Below are 16664 nucleotides of genomic sequence, written 5' to 3' on the forward strand. Positions count from 1 at the left end.
TTGTCCAAAAAGAAAACGTCCTCAACTACTCACAGTACTCTGCAAATCACAAGTAAGCAAACAGGTGAACACCCTCATCTCAAAAAGTCAACAACCCAACGCAAAGATGGAAACAATTTAATGTTAAGGACTTTATAGGGATCTTTGTTCTGTTTACTCATGTCGGTCGTATGTGGACATTTAAATGAAGGTATAGTTGAACTTGATTTTTGACTGACATGAGGCTTCCACATTTGTTTTGTTTTGGAACATTGTTTTGGGAGTGCAGTCAGAGCTTTCAGAAAAAGTCAAAGTGGAAATTTACAATAATGGTATTTAAGAGATGGAAACTCAAATGATCAATATTAATTACTGGCAAAGACCTTTTGTTTATTACAAACGGTTTAAGGATCAGGACTATCTTGTTGAAAGATCTAATTATTAATGACAATACCTTGACCTGAAATAGATCTATTAGCTTATTTCTAAGCATTGCCATCATCAGGTATTTAATTTGTAACAGTGATTTGAAAATTATATTACTGCAAGTCAGTTTTCAGTTCAGCTGTTTCTCTTCTCTCATACTGGTCTTCATTCATTTTTCTCACACCAAAAACAAACTGCAGTGAACAACAGCAACACATTTACTTTCTCTGCACTCCGCTCAGCAGAAGCACACTGAGCTATATCGTCTAAGCCAGGGGTTCTCAACCTGGGGTGCGCCAAAGATCGCAGGGGGGGCGCCAGGCCTCAGATGATTTGAGGCCAAATATCATATTTAGACTTTTTTTTTTTTTTTTTACATATAATTGTAACGCAATACATGATTGTCACTAAAGGCCTTGTCTCTACATAACAATAAAAGATAAAACATAATTGATTAATTAATTTGAATAAAAATTCAAGTTAGTACAGTAGCTATTATAGGCATAAAAAGACAGAAATGTATAATTCTTTCTTTAATAGAAATGTTTCTTCTGCCCGTAAAGTGTCCAAACCAGGCTTTTCTGGATAAGCACATTTTTAAAACGTAGTCATTGTCCATGCCGGTTTCAGATTATTTGTCACAGTTGCTCCGATCAGATCGGTCTCCTCCATTTTGTAGATTATTTACGACTTTTGAATCCACATAAACACATCGGCAAAATCCGGTTCACTTTGAGCATGTGTTTTAAACAGTTTAATCCCTTTGGGAATTGTTTCCACTTGTGCCGTCCTTTAATTTCTTCATACAGCGGGAATCCAAATGAATTAATCCTGAGTCCAATAACCATCAAAGTCACTCCAATAGTGCTCCTTAATTACGCTTTCAATCCCCCTTGTGTGTGTGTGTGTGGGGGGGGGGGCGCACCTTCCAACAGGAGTCATTTGGGGGGGCTCTTGGGAAAAAAGGTTGGGAACCCCTGGTCTAAGCAATGTTTTCAGAGTGCATGTGGGTCTTTCACGCTGCAAAGGGCGAGACTTCTTCTTCTGCTACATTATGGGTAATGATCTCTCCTTTCTGCCCTTTCTCTTCCCTGTGGGTCTCGCGCAACACCTTAATAACTCCCCCTGTGGGACAGACCTTTGGTTCTGCCTGCCCTGCTGTGCTCTACTCCTGATATGGCGACGTTCCAGTGTCTTACTCTCTGGCCTTCACACTTAAACACACACACACATGAACACACATTTTGTCTCGGAGCGTCTCTGAATCGTTTTTATCTCCAATGCAAAGCTGTTAGGGAAGGTGTGTTTTGTGGAGAGAGTATTAGAGTGGGCAAAACATCCGGAGCCTTTTTTTAACTTAATTCTCCCTTTCCTTTCATTCCTTCAAGAATGGGCTTGGCTCATCTCTCAATGAAATGTCCATAACTGCATCAAGACTGTTATACACTCTCAGTTTATATTTATCTCAAGGCAGTTTGGCTCATTTCACTTCTGTTTCTCACATGTCTCTTATCAATCTGACCTTCGGAGGATCTACAAAAGTGAAAAGACGATAACAAAAGTAAACTATATTTATTCAGCCCCTTTTAAAAGTGCTAAAACATGGTAAACAAAAACATGAAACCAATAAGCACTGCGATTCCCAGGCAGAACCAGGCAAATTGAAGTGCAGATAATACAAATATATCCAGCTGCTAAACTATAAACATAAATCAAGCGTAACTAAAATGTATCAAATAATTAGTTCAGGGCTTCAGGAGGAAATAAGACTTTAAAACATTGTAGTATGGATGAACCATCTAAGACTATTTCTTTTGTTGCTTTTGTACCTTTTCCAGTAAATCAAAAACTGTGTTGGTACACGGAGGTGTGTGGCGCAGTGGGTTGTGCGTATGTGTTTGGATCAGGGGGTCACAGGTTCAAAGCCCACTGCAGTCAGCATGTCGTTGTGTCCCTGCAGGGCAAGAGACTTCACCCCAAATTGTTCATGTGGGGATTGTCCACAGTATTGAGTATGTAAGTCGCTTTGGATAAAAGCGTCTAAAACGTTCAATATAATATAATATAATAATATAATAATATAATACAATCCTTAGTCCAGCTGAATGACAGTTTAGATAGTAACAAAGCTACCCTAGACTCATTGTGTTGTATATTTAAGACCAACAAAAGTCACACCTTGAGGTCATCTTTTTTTACAGTTACAGAGATATCAGTGGAGCTGTTCTCTTTGACCTTCGCTTCAAACAGATTCTGCTCCGCTGCCAGCCTCACATTCACTCCTCTGTATGATTTAGAGGTCGAGAGAAGGCTTTGTTTGAAATGGAAATTACTCCTCTTTGTTTTTAAATGAATTTGAACTTCATAGAGATTCATTCAAGCAGGTGCATGTGCTCTTTTAAAGTCTAGTTGGGTAATTTCTGCCTCCTATTTTCGATAAGTTTGAACTGACCCAGAAATATTAACAGCACAGCTGGAGGCATCTACTTTAACTTTCACTGCAAGTAATAATGACTGAGAGTCCCCCTCTCTAAAAAGTGTTTCCAACAAGGACGGACTCTTCAGCTACTGCTTAAGGGTGGGAAATTACTTTTGGTTTCTCGGTAATATATCTCATTTTATGCTAATTGGTAAGAAAGGACATCTTGAGGTTAAAAAAATGTATTCAGCAGTTGCTCATCTAATATATCATTATGTAATTTTGCAATTAGTCCACAATCTGAGCACTGCTGGGGCACCTTAATAACCAGAATGTATATTAAAATTAAACTCTAGGGAAATGTTTCTTCCCAATTAGTCTGAAAAGTTAGGTAGTACAGATGCTACTCACTTTGGAGCCTGTATTCAGGACTTAGCAAAGTGTGCAATGTGGTTTCTCAAAAAACAACACAAAACAAAAACTTTGCATCAGCCCATATTACAATGTATCCAATTAACTTTGCATTTTTGCTGTTACTTTGGTTCAAATACTCAAATCTACCCAGATTTGACATGAGCTGATATCAAAAAACTAGCGGGGATATCTCACGGTGCCTTGGTCTTGGCTGAAAAGTTACGTGTGAAATCATTTACATCAGTAAATACCTCACTCATGAATGTTCAAAGTTCCGAAGTGTCATCAAAATGTTGCTTTCTTACAAAAACACAAATTGGCCTTTAGCTAGCTGTGGTGATGCACAGCCATGTGACTATGTAGCTCTATGTAGCTGTGATTTGTGGTGAAATGTTAGCTTTTTACTTGTGGCAAATATATTTAGGCTTCAAAAGTCATAATAGTGGCGTTAATAAATGGAGGTTTCCCAGCAACCAAAATTCTGTAAGAATCATAAAAGTCTGTTTGCCACAGATCTTATTTCCTGCACTATCCCAACATCATTGGCGACCCCATTGGTCTGTGTCAAGGAAGCCCTGCGATGCTAACTTCCACGTTGGCGTACAAAAACACGTCATAATTTCAACACTTTATAGCTTCGTGTGTCATGGCCATCAGGGACACCCAGTCATCAAACTGCCAGACTAGCTGACAGGAAGTCTCAAAACCAGACAGTGAGGCAGGATGACTTCAAAAGGACAGACAAGCAGGCAGATTGAGCTGAATCAAAGCGACAGGTGGGATGTTGATGACAAGAAGTCCTGATGGCCGATTAAACCCTCACACCTGGCACCTCTTTCAGGCAGGACTGTGGAGAGCACTTGTCTTTGTTGCTTGTTCGAATGTTAAATGAGTAAAAGTCTGGAACGTTCAAACATGGAGCGCCTGAACAGGGTTGGGGTGAGCGGCGATAATTTTCCCCTTCAGTCCTTAGCTACAAAACAGAGAGTGGATGCTCTCTTTTAGGAACGTTTTCATCATCAAAAAGCGAGATATACCCCTGTAATCACAAGACAGGTGTTTTGTAGTTTTGTAACTGAAGTATGCTAATGAAGTGAGTGGATTATTGTTCAAACCTGCTGGGAAAAGCTTGTACCGGCACCTTAAAGTGGACCTATCATGCTATATTTGAATAATATATTGTAGGGTCATACATAGTTTTAACAGATCATGCATTTTAGCCATGCCTCATTTCACTCTATTTGCTCTTTTCCAGCCCTGTTTTTGCAAGGGCTGATTTTGTGAGAAGTCTTCTTCGCTGCTTTTGTGGCAGACTACAGCGCCACTTACAGGCCTGGCATATGTACTAAAGCGTCTCCAGCGCTTTCGAGCAGCAATGGCCGTGGCCCAACCCCCCATTCCCATGATAGGTGGAGAGTTGACCATATAAGACGTACAAAAGTGCATTTGGCATGATAGGTCCCCTTTAAGTTCGACATATTGTAAACCAAAGGATAATTCGAGTTAAAACTCATCACAAAGTCTCAATTTCTTTAATAAGACATCTTTAGGGCAGCAACTAATTTCTCTCGGAGCAACTGTTTAACAAAAAAAAAAATGAAACATACTTTTAGCCAAGGAGAAAGACACATTTTAAATCCTCACATTAAAGAAAATTAAAGCAGCATTTATTTGGCATGTTTACTTAAAACATAAATGATTATCCATTTAGCAAAGTCATTGATTTTCTCTGTATTATTTGGGCTTGAGGCACTTCATGGTGTTTGCCAAGCATATGTATATTAATAATAGTTTATCAATAGGGGCACGGGTCAATAGTCACATCGCAGTCTCAGCTACTAGAGAGCAACACGAACTGCGAATTTATGAGAGAATGGCTAGGTTGAAGGCTGGTCTTTCTGCATACTGCTTCCTCTTTTTCTACTTCTTTTGGAAAATGTTTAGCAGCTATAATCTCGCTCTGCAAAGCGGTGTTTCTGGTGAGGTACGGTGAGTAGGCGTTGCAGAGGGATCATGCTGAAAGTTATATAGCAATCTTGCTGTTCTGCCCTGCTGCTCTGTGTCCTCTCTGCCTGCCGAGGACCGGGCCAATGTTTGTTTTGTTGGCCAACAGCTCCTCATGTAAACTGGAGAAAAGCCCAGAGAGAAAGACAGGGACAGAACAGACAGGAAAGCAGGTGAGAAAGAGAGGAAGAGAGAGGGAGGTTAGTGACAGAAGTGATGAAGAAAGAAGAGCCTTCTGCTGTTTAGATTTGTATGGGAGCTCAAGGTCGATCCAAATCTGGATATACTTATCGATTCATAGAGTCTAACACTCTGCAGCTATATGGGGAAGTCTTGAATGCAACGTCTCATACTATTTCTAAGAAAAGTCAGTTAATAAATGAAGTTATGCCTAACAAATGTGTACTAACAGGATATTTTGGACTATTTCTCGAAATATTTTTGAGACATTTTGGGTACTTTATCTCTTTAGGCCTATTTTAGAAAGGAAATGTATCTTTGGTGAATGTGCATCCCACAGACATGTGAAACAAAACAACCTGCTCCGGCATGGCCTTCTTTTAAGAGGTGATAAGACATAAAGGTCTGTAGATGTGTAACAGAAAAATACTTCTCTGATTATCCAAATTACTTGAATCACAGATGTTGTGGCACTACTTATTCTAAAAGAGCCAATTTATATAAAGCCAATTAAAAAATATATATAATTATCTAAAGCCAAGTACCCTAAATGCGAGTCAAGTACATTCCCTTTGGTAAGTGTACTCAAACGTTCCGCCACTTGATATCCGGTGGCAGCAGCTACTGTGTATTTGGTCCTTTCCTGACGCCTTTCTGCCTAGTGTCCACATTGTACACAACACGAAACATTAAATCAAGAGTATGCTGCTAAGGCTGTTACTCTTAATATTCTGATATCTCAAAAGTAGTCTTAATCTCTATTTTTGTCACACTTTTGCACCAGCAGAAAGTGGAGAGGACAAAAAGAGAAAGTGAGATAATATGTGACCTACTGACTCACACAACACCATAAGCTTCTGCTGCGGCGCTTGCTCCACTAATCCACCAATATATGAACCGCCCCCTCCCCTTCTGCCACCCCACAAACACCTCATACACACAAATACACACACACACACACACACACACACACACACACACACACACACACACACACACACACACACACACACACACACACACACACACACACACACACACACACACACACACACACACACACACACTCACACTATTCAGTAACTCCTCGGCATCTGTTGGCAGTCTCAGGTTGTGTAGCAGAGGAAGGAGAATCAGTCACAAACACAGTTTGTTCTTCTCATTCATGGCTACACTTCAGCTGCAGCACTGTCCGGCACTGCGTGTGCACCACAGGATCAGGATGGATTAAGCTCTGAGTGTTTCTGTCTCTATTTGTCTGAGCTTCATGAGGAAGGACACATTAAGAGGGGCCAAGTAGTTCATATTGGATGCTCCCAATGCTAACAAACCAAACTAAAGCAAAACTGCTGCAAATGACACTTCCTTAAAGGGCCCAATTATGCTGTTTGGGGTTTTCCCTTTCCTGTAGTACGTAATATAGGTTTGTGTGCGTGTAAATGGTCTGTAAAGCCTAAATTCCAAATGTCCTTAAAGACGGAGTTTCTTTCCCACACACTCCCCCCCTGCCTGAAACACCTCCATGTGTTTACTTCTGTAACATACTGACATCACTGTAACACTTGTGCTTCTATTTGCTAGTGCTCCAGCACATTGTACATGATAGGCTAAGTGGCGGGACATCTCTACGTGGCTGACCAATCCCAATAGGGCCATCCAGCTAACCAATCAGAGCCGACTGGGCTCTGTTTTCAGACAAAGGGGGAAAAGAGGTGCTGCAGCACTGGCAGTATGAGAAAGATAAAGCGCTTTTTGAACATTAAAGCATGCAAACATGTCACAGTAAGCACAAAATACAAATTTGAACCTGAACATGAGCATAACGTGTCCTCTTTAAGTTTCAAACACGCCAATTTCTGACTAGAAGCCAACCTGTTAGAAGAGACAGTTGTTATCCGTACTGAATGTGCTAAGCTACGGTATGGGGATGAACAATGATATTGGCATTTCAAGGGAATTTGCCATGGCATGCGATGCAAACTGTTAACTGAGCAGGTGCAAGAAATGTTAGCACTTTATAAGACTACCCTTATACAGTAAAGGGTTTATGAATAATTTGTAATTCAGTTATTAATTAGGTTGTGAACACTTTATAAATCATTAATAAGCTTTTATAAGACATGAGATAAACAGGGCAACTGTGACCGGTTGCTTGCCAAATAGAGAGCCCACAGTTATCTATACTGCTAAGCCTTATTATAAATGGTAGTAACTCGTTAATAAATGGGAATGTGTTTTACACTTTACAATAAGGCTCCCTTTTGACAGTTATAAATGTTAGTAACTCATAAATATAGATGTCATAAAAATGCCAAGAAACATCAAGATGGAAGGGGGGGAATCAACTCGGTGAACAACAGATACCAAGGATGCTGGCTGATGAAGAAGACGAAGTACACTAGGTAGCCAATATAAGGCTTCGTCCTCTTGCCAACTAGTGAGCCTGTGTCGATGTATGAAAACTGTTAGAACTGGTTTACAAATGGTTCTTAAGGATTAATAAAGTGTTCACAACCTAATTAATAACCTAATTATAAACCCTTTATGAATCCTTTGTAAGGGTAGTCTTATTGTAAAGTGGTACCAACTGTCAGCCTTGTTTAAAGTAAGGCTACTTTGGTTTGCTTGGATGAAGGGTTTGCTCCAGATCAGTTATATTAAAAAAAATTGCTTATGTGAAAAAGCCTGTTTTTATATACGGACATTATGCTTCCATCGTGCCCAACATGTGTGACCCAATGCAAGCTACTGTATGTCTGTCTCCACTGTATAGACATAATGCCCTTGGAGAATCCAGGCACCACATTACATATTCAACCCATAGTACTCTTTATCGTAAATCGATATTATCATTTTTTTTATTCAGGTGATAGAAAGAACAAAGCCTTTTTTAATTATCACTTTCATTATTTTCTTATCTACTGGTAAAGGGTGCAGGCCTGGGTGAGATATTTAGACGTAGACCTCTGAGAAGAAAGGAAGAGCTGTGGAGGATTTTCTCTCCATCTCCTTAAGTCTCAATTTCTCTCTCTTTCACCACCGCTCTAGCCCTGGCATGGTTAATGCACTTTCTGTCTTCTACAACTAGAAATGATTGAAGATGTAAAAAAGAAATGAGGGAGTTTTTCGTGCGGTTGATCGTGGAATAGGATATTGATCTAATGAGTGACAACTCTGTTTCTTTCCTCGTCGTTGGCCGCTCTTCAACTTTGTGTCAGTGTTTGCTGGAGCGTTGTTACTGTTTTGTGGAGAAACTGTACAGTAAAAAAAGAGTCCCAGGTGCAAACAGCTCGATGTGATTGCACTAACCTGTGTTGTGATGAATAATAGATTTAGCTGCATCTCCTCCTCTCCTCTCCCAAAAGTACTAGAATGCAGGATGTCTGCACGACCTCTGGTTCAGATATTCATAAACACCACCAGGATCGTAGTGAGATAAAAACGATATGACCTTTTAAAATGTAAAACTCCTAAAGTGTCTTCCTTAACCTTTAGAAGCAAGGACATCTTAACCCACACAGACACTGTATAAATATGCTCCCTAAAAACACATTTATTGACTTATTTCAGAAGAGGTTGGAGATGATGTTTAAAAAAAACATACTTAAAGGTCCCATGTCATGCTTTTCCGGTTATTACCCGTCCCCTTGTGTGTTATGTAGCTTTGTATGCATGTAAACGGTCTGCAGAGTCACAAACCCTCAAAGTACACCCTGTAACGAGTAGTCCACTGCAGGGCCTCGCACGGCTTAGTACGGTATAGTTAGGCCTTGGTAGGCCAGGCTCACTTTATGCTGCGTTTCCATTACAGTTTAGGAACTGGGGTAGTAACTATAGTAACGCAGTGTAGGCGGAGCCGTGACGTCATCTTCAATGAGAACCACAGAAAAACAACATCAGCCGTTAGCTGTTAGCCCTCAGAGCTCACAGCTCCTCATATCTGTTCAAAAACTAGACAAAAGTTAAACAAGTACAAACCACAGACTGTCTGTGTCATGGCAAATACAGTCGCTGGTTTATTTATGTCTGTATAGGCCGTTGTTGTGAGTGTGGACGGTCGGAGCATATTCTGCGTTAGCTTAGCCAATCTCCATTTAGAAAACACGTATTTTAAAAGTTGTTTTGCCTGCCGTCTGTCTGCAGACTTGTCAAAGCCTTAATTCATGGTTTTTACTAACCGGTATCAGTATGTTGTTACTTCGGCATCATTTTGAAACGTGTATTACAATTAAATCACTGTCAAATATGTTCATTTTGTTGTAGTTGCCAGCGATTCTCTCGCTAGTTTAGCATACTCAGCCCAGTTGTTGGCCCGGAAAGAACCTCGATTTCAAACTGTGAAATAGTACCGGCTAGCCGGAACTACGCCTAGTGGAAATGCAACCAAAACCGTTACGTAACGTGTCACACACACACACTCAATCTTTTCTCAGCTGCAGCTCCGCGGATTTCTCAGCCTGAGACGGCGGGACACGGCGAGGCTGTGTGAGTCTGTGTGTGTGTGTGTGTGTGTGCACTGCTCGGGCTGGTTTCGGGCTGGGTTTCGCTGTGTCTCGCTGTCTCGCAGACCCCACGCAGCAACCAGGAAACCACACCAGTAAGCCAGTTCACACTGTCCGCTCCTCGCAGCAGCGAGCCTTGCAACGTTACTGGTGTCATTTTCTGGTTGCTAACGCCATTGTAACACATGATCACTGATGTTCCGCTGTAACGGTGGTGGACTCATCAGAACAGAGTGGGCGAGCTGACCAATCAGAGCACACTGGGCTCACAGGGAGGGGGGGGGCAGGAGCTCCAACAAGGCGTTTAGGACAGAGAGTGAATACACATACTATACAGAGATGCTGTATGAGAAACCAATGTGAGTTTGGAAAATTGCACAATATACATTTGTTCTAGTAGAACTCAACAATGGAATTATGATCAGTAGAAATGGCCATGACATGGGACCTTTAAAATATTTAGTTTTGATATCACTGCTCTATCTCTAACCATTTGTTGGAAAAGCAAATATAAAAAATCAACAACATTTGAACCCACAAACGAAGACAGGACTCACTTTAAACCTGAATCCAACAACCAAAATGACCGAGCACATCCTTAAGCAGTGAATTATCCACCATAACTATTGATACATCAGAGACAACCTGTCGCACACATTTCACACGAGCACTTACAGGTGCTTCTTTTCAAAAGGCTGATACTCCTTGCAGTACACATGCAAAACATTAGCCGTGTGCAGGACAAAGTGTACACACGTAATTTGAGTCATGGCGAATCAGCAAATTGACATTTTAGCGATGCATAATTAAAGGAGCCTTTTGTCCCCCAGCACCCCCTTCAATCAAGCGTCCATTAACACTGAGCTGTTGACACAGCAAAAGACAGTGAGAGAAAAAGCAAGGATGGTCCCTGCGCACAAATTATACCACCACATGATACAGAGTGTGAGGCTGGTGATGTACTTTGCAGAGTTTTGTCTTGCTTCTAACTTCTAGACAACTTTGTATTTTCCCAAATGGGCAATAGGACAGTCAGCTTCGAGAGTTAAATGTACACGATGTTCAAATGTAAAATGTGGAGGGACTGACTCAAAACAAATATTGTGTTTTAAAAGCTTTTCTGCTTTTCTGAGGCAGGACTGGACACATAAAGGCACAGCGGCAACAGCGGTAATTAAAGTTTCAAAGTCTCAAAAATGCTCCAACTACTGTCACAAACTGGATGAATGTGAAGTATTTTGTTGAAGGAGGATGAAAGCGTAATTAAGGAGCACTATTGGAGTGACTTTGATGGTTATTGGACTCAGGATTATTTCATTTGGATTCCCGCTGTATGAAGAAATTAAAGGACGGTGCAAGTGGAAACAATTCACAAAGGGATTAAACTGTTTAAAACACATGCTCAAAGTAAGCCGGATTTTGCCGATGTGTTTATGTGGATTCAAAAGTCGTAAATAATCTACAAAATTGAGGAGACCGATCTGATCGGAGCAACTGTGAGAAATAATCTGAAACCGGCATGGACAATGACTATGTTTTAAAAATGCGCTTATCCAGAAAAGCCTGGTTTGGACACTTTACGGGCAGAAGAAACATTTCTATTAAAGAAAGAATTATAAATGTCTGCCTTTTTATGCCTATAATAGCTACTTGATTTTTTATTAAAATGAATTAATCAATTATTTTTTATATTTTATTGTAATGTAGAGAGACAAGACTTTTAGAGACAATCTCATGTATTGCGTTTAATTATATGTAAAAAGTAAAAAAAGTAAAGCAAAAAAGTCTGAATATGACATTTGGCCTCAAATCATCTGAGGCCTGGCGCACCCCCAATGGGGAGCAGTGGTTGAGGATGATGATATGCTTTGAACATAACAAATAACATTTAAAGGGGCCTTATTATGCTAATTTTTAGGTTCATATTTGTATGTTTTGACTCTACTACAAAATGTTTATATACTTTAGTGTTCAAACGTTTCTTTATTCTTCTCATACTGCCTGTGCTGCAGCACCTATTTTCACCCTCTGTCTGAAACCAGAGCCCATTCTGCTCTGATTGGTTAGGTGGCCGGCTCTGTTGTGATTGGCCAACCACTTAAATATTTCCTGCCCCTTAGCCTATCATGTACAATGTGTTTGAGAGCTAGCCAATAGAAACCAAAGAGTTATCAGTAGTAATGTCATTATGTTGCGGAAGTATACAAAGTACTACAATTGAGGCGTTTCAAGTAGGGGGGGAATATGTGGGAGAGAAACTCCCTCTGGCGTGAACTAAATTTAATATTATTATATTTTTTATTATATTTGGACCGAGATCTTATCTGTTTTCATGGCTACTATAATCTAATAGCCTAACCCTCATATATTCTGTCTTTATGTGTAAATGTAGGTGTGTGTAATATCTCACCTTTTATCAGACCCGGCGCCATGGGAGGGCAATCTCATTTGACATTCCTGCCCTCCCCCAATAAACACGTTCTTTATTATTTATAAAAATAAAAAAATGATACAGTTTAAGAGGGGAGTGATTTGTAAAATATCCATAAAGAAAAAGTAAATGTATTTACAGTTCTGTTTCATATGGGTGTTGAGAGATGTATCCATAGATCTCTTCATTTTACTCTCAAAGTGCCCCCGGACCCCCCTAGAGGACGTTAGGTCCACCCCCCACTTATAAAAAAATAGCACTTTACCCCTGCTTACACCTATATGCCGTGAGCTGATTACCGAGCTTTCATTGTAACAGTCGCAGGTACACTGTGTGTGTGCGTGTGGGGAGTGTTGCAGTAGAACATTCAACTGTAGCGCCGGTACATTAATTGGAAAACCCTACATGTTTGAGCAGCCTCTATGAAACGTCAAGCTACCCCACAGCACCCCCAAGAGAAAATCTCTGGCGCCGCCACTGGCCGCGGCACATGATGGTTTTGTGTGCCCTCCCATGAAAATCATACGCCCTCTCTGTAGATTTGTTCTGGCGCCGGCTCTGCCTTTTATTACATATCGTCTGGGAAAAACCGAGAACTCTTCCGTCAACCCATTTCCCTCTTTTTCTTTTACCTCCACTCGGGGCCATGGTGTTGTGATATTTGGACAGCAGCCCTTCTTTTTTCACACTTTCAGCGTGTGCTGTCAGACCAACAGCCAAACTTGACGACCTTGCTATTCAGAGAGCTGAGCACAGCTGTATGAAAACCTTCTAACCACCTTGACAAACCTTTGTTAAAAAGGCCTGGAGATGTCACTCTGATTCAAACCCATTCGTTCCTCATTCCTGTTGTTCCCAAAGCGCTCACCTCCAGTCTCACGGAGGCACTATCTCTGCTCTGTTTACCTCCGGCTCACAGAGTTGGCATAAAAGGCCAGACTCATAAACGTCTCCCTTCCTTTGTGCTCGTAAAGGTTATGAAAGAGGTTCATTATGAGCCTACTCCATTGCTTTAATGCTTATTAAATGGATGTTACTTTGCCTGATTTTGTGGCTGGTTAGATATTGGGGATTTTCACAAAGAATAACATTTTCCTTTGTGCTTGTCTGTAAAGCAATGACAGTCTCCTGTAAGACAAATATGTGTAGAGCGGACTATTTCACAGTTGGTTCATAGATGTTGGATGCCAGACAAAGATGGATGTTATTTTTAACTTTTGTCCGTTTTGGACAGGACAGCATGTTGATCCTGTTGTTAGGGCTTTAGCTTACATCAATGTAGGTCTATAGAACAGCTGGAGTCTTTACCTTGCTGTCAACAACGTTTTATGAACTGTATATAGCAACTCTATTTCCTGCGGGTAGGCCATCTCTATAAAGGATTTCAATGATGCTTTAGTTGTCCAGGAGACTTGAGTGGCAACCTGATTGCAGCATGGGCGCAGGGAATCAATATTAAAGTGCAAAATGAATGTTATAATGGTCAGACACAATGGGAATATGACACGTCCTATTATCAGACATCTAATACTCAACTAAATGGATGGAGAGAGAGAATGTATTAATAAGGGTTATGTTATTGAGGTTATTTCAAAATGGAGAACATTTATAAACACATTTTCAATATTCTGCTTCCAAAATGTATTTTTTTATAAAGTCCAGCATCCCTTTTTGTATGCCTCTGTATTTTCTTTTGTTTCATTCACTGCATTTCATCCTTTGAGCCGACTACTGACAAGAAAAACAGAGGCTGCACTAAAGATGGGCTGTAACAGTGTCAGCACTATTAGAGATTACAAGTGGGGACACGGTCATTGTGTAAAACACACTGCTCTGAGCCATAAGCATGGGGAAAGAAATAGTGTTAGTCGTAATTGTTTCGAAAATTGGCCCAAAATGCTTCCCATTTATTTTCGTTTCCTCCTAATGGCTGTGCAGCGTGATTCCAAAGCAAGATGTAGATACAAGAGATATCCTGTAACTTCTGTCCGTCATTCGACGAGCACTTTGTTTTCCTCTCATTTCTAGACATACGTTTGTCAGCACTGTCACTGTTTTGAGAGGATGTGTGTGTGTGTGTGTGTGTGTGTGTGTGTGTGTGTGTGTGTGTGTGTGTGTGTGTGTGTGTGTGTGTGTGTGTGTGTGTGTGTGTGTGTGTGTGTGTGTGTGTGTGTGTGTGTGTGTGTGTGTGTGTGTGTGTGTGTGTGTGTGTGTGTGTGTGTGTGTGTGTGTGTGTGTGTGTGTGTGTGTGTGTGTGTGTGTGTGTGTGTGTGTGTGTGTGTGTGTGTGTGTGTGTGTGTGTGTGTGTGTGTGTGTGTGTGTGTGTGGGTGGGTGGGTGGGTGGGTGGGTGTGTTTCTCCACTTCTTGAGCACATTAGGCAAAACCACAGCATCTCATATGTGTGAGAGTGTAGTGCTCCAGCATGCCACATGAGTACTCAACAGATTTAGAGGCAAAGGCTGTTTGCCCCATGATGCATTAGTACCAACAATAAGTGGAGCTATTTATCATGTGTTGCTTTTCTTCTGATGTTTATGGAAAGGCCCGCTGTCTACTAAGGAACATATTTAATGATATAGAATACACACATGCACGGCATATTTGAGACATGTTTGGTTTATCAAGTGTTATTGAGATAAACTTGTCATTGCAAGATTAGTCAATATAATGCAACACTCAATGCAGACTAATGTAGGAATAACATAAATGCCACATGTTTTTACAAAAGTAATTTACGTTTAACAGAATGTAAATGTACTGCTCTCAAGATTAGATTAATGAGGAGTTTAAACATTTCCATTTGTTGTTACAATTTCCTTAAATATCAACAGTTTCGCCAAGATGTTTTACCACTGTGTATATCAACTTAAGTCTTTTGAGATTTGAGTAGTTTTGAACATAATACACACTTCTTATCTAATAGAGATATTTTATCAATGCATTGTTGGTTTTTAATGATAATAGATTGTGAGTATATCATATTTTGAATATCACTTTGATCTGGATGTAAAGCTTTAAGTGAGCGTGCCAGAAATATTTCGTATGATTAATAATTACAAAGGAAACAACTGCATCAATTACAATATAAAATTCAAACCAGGAATATATCTGGTATCAGTTCTGTGCTTACAATGACAGTTTGGATAATACCTTTACTGTTGCACTCGTTCCAATCAGTTAGGGTAACTTTCTTTTTGTTTTTACGACCTGATTGTCTATCTTTTTTTCGTTTCCCTGTAACAATGTTGTGCCCGTATATCAGGATTCTTGTGTTAGCAAAAAGTGATATGGTTTTAAGTTGTTGAATATCAGTAAAGTTCTCACATGGCTTTGTGGATGAGGCAGCGACCCCCTAGAAAAGTATTAATTACCATTAATATACAACTTACAGACGTGGAATGAATACTCAATTTTTAAACATTATGGCTATTGCTATTACTTTAAACATATTAGACCAGCACTTTGGCACTTAAGTTTTCATTTATTTTTAAACTCACTCTTTTGATATCATAACCTTAAAGGTTGAGATTTGACAAGAAAGTAATACATTATGCAATATGTCTGATGACCTACAAGCTCCTTAAAAGGTTTGACACTTCCCTTGCATTAGCTGTCCCTCCTCAACCTGAGTGACCTGATGTGTGCTCACAAAGGTGAATGTATATTTCAGTCAAGGATAGTGCTGTTTCCTTTTATGATGATGGATGCTTTAGTGATCAATAGTGTAGCGGTTGCATGATGGGCGATGGGTTGTAGTATGATAGCAAGTGTTGTAAAGAAGCATCCCTCCGAGCGGACTGACCTTCAACTTGTTTATGTTTTCCTCTCGATCAGCGGTCAGACAATCTCTGTGAAATGAGAAAAGGCTTTCCATGTCTTGATGAGGGAACCCACGAGGATATGAGCAGGGATGAAGCACCATATTAAATCTGTATAAGATAAAAACACATCTTTGAAAACAATACGTATTGATTTGGAAAAATGGAGATGATATTGTTGTCCTCAAGGTCTCAGCGGGTGAAGCCTGTTGTACTCGGAGCTGCTGCACAGCGAACGCTTCCTTTTGAGAAATGAAACAGAGAGAAGAGGTCGACCTTCACCCTTTGAAATACATCATTCTGTCTATTTTGTATTATTTTATTCTGCATCCTTTGTTCAGTGGGGCGGTAGGCTATTGATTCGTAGGAGTTCAAATAGAAGAGTCAGAAGATTGACTTTGATTTGTGCTCAACAAGAAAATAAGTAGTTGTAAAGCAATAAAGTCAATTTTAATGATAAGGGGATTTCAGTTATTGCAAGTTATTTCTG

At 40.2% G+C, this 16664-nt stretch overlaps 1 protein-coding gene across 1 annotated transcript in view; it reads left to right on the plus strand.

Annotated features, from left to right (window-relative positions):
- The window catches only part of b4galt2 (UDP-Gal:betaGlcNAc beta 1,4- galactosyltransferase, polypeptide 2), a 144036-nt gene that overhangs the window by 65839 nt on the left and 61533 nt on the right, over positions 1–16664 (plus strand). The window lies entirely within an intron of this gene.

Source organism: Notothenia rossii, assembly GCF_949606895.1.
Source record: "Notothenia rossii genome assembly, chromosome: 9".
Taxonomy (NCBI): domain Eukaryota; kingdom Metazoa; phylum Chordata; class Actinopteri; order Perciformes; family Nototheniidae; genus Notothenia; species Notothenia rossii.